The sequence below is a fragment of the Ipomoea triloba genome, chromosome 4, assembly GCF_003576645.1.
Source record: "Ipomoea triloba cultivar NCNSP0323 chromosome 4, ASM357664v1".
Lineage (NCBI taxonomy): Eukaryota > Viridiplantae > Streptophyta > Magnoliopsida > Solanales > Convolvulaceae > Ipomoea > Ipomoea triloba.
In genome coordinates this window covers 23,747,971-23,748,865 of record NC_044919.1, presented here as the reverse complement: position 1 = coordinate 23,748,865, position 895 = coordinate 23,747,971, and positions in this window count along the sequence as shown.

Genomic DNA, 895 nt, shown 5'->3' with positions numbered 1-895 from the left:
GTATATATATATATATATGTATATGTATATGTATATGTATATATATATATTATATGTATATGTATATATATATATTATATGTATATGTATATGTATATGTATATACATATACATATACATATACATATAATATATATATATACATATACATATAATATATATATATACATATACATATACATACATATATATATATGTATGTATGTATGTATGTTTAGGATTAGGTGCGCATGCTACTTCTGATGCGAAAATACGGTTAACCATGACCAAAATCATGTACTTGAAGGTAAAAAAATTTTAGATGTGCAATTGATGCAATTTATGGTACCAAAAAAGAGGTTATTCAAGGTGTTATTAAATCAATTGCTCATACAAGTCTTTTGTAAATCTCACAAATTTCATTAGAAATTTAGTTATATATTATTGAAAATAATACACAAGATATAACAAATACTGCCCAAAATTGTGCACTTGAAGGAAAAAAATATGCACTTGAAGGCTAAAAGCATTCGTCAGAAGAAAAGAAAAAGGGTTAACTTGAATGCTAAGTATTTTTTTTTTTTCACAATAGAAAGACACGCATACACTTGTAGGCATTAAATTGAGCACTTTAAGGCATATAAGAGAATCACTAGAAGGGAAAAAAAAACACACTATAATAGAAAGTTTGAAGAAAATTAATTGTGCACTCTTAGAAAGAAAAACATGCACTTGAAAGCTACAAAGTGTGCACTTGAATGCTAAAAACATGCACTAGAACGAAAAAAAAGGTTCAATGAAATGTTAAGTATTTTTTTTTAACACAATAGTAAGACACACATGCACTTGTAGGTATGAAATTGAACACTTGAAAGCATAAAGAGGATTGCTAGAAGGCAAGATGGGGGGGGGGGGG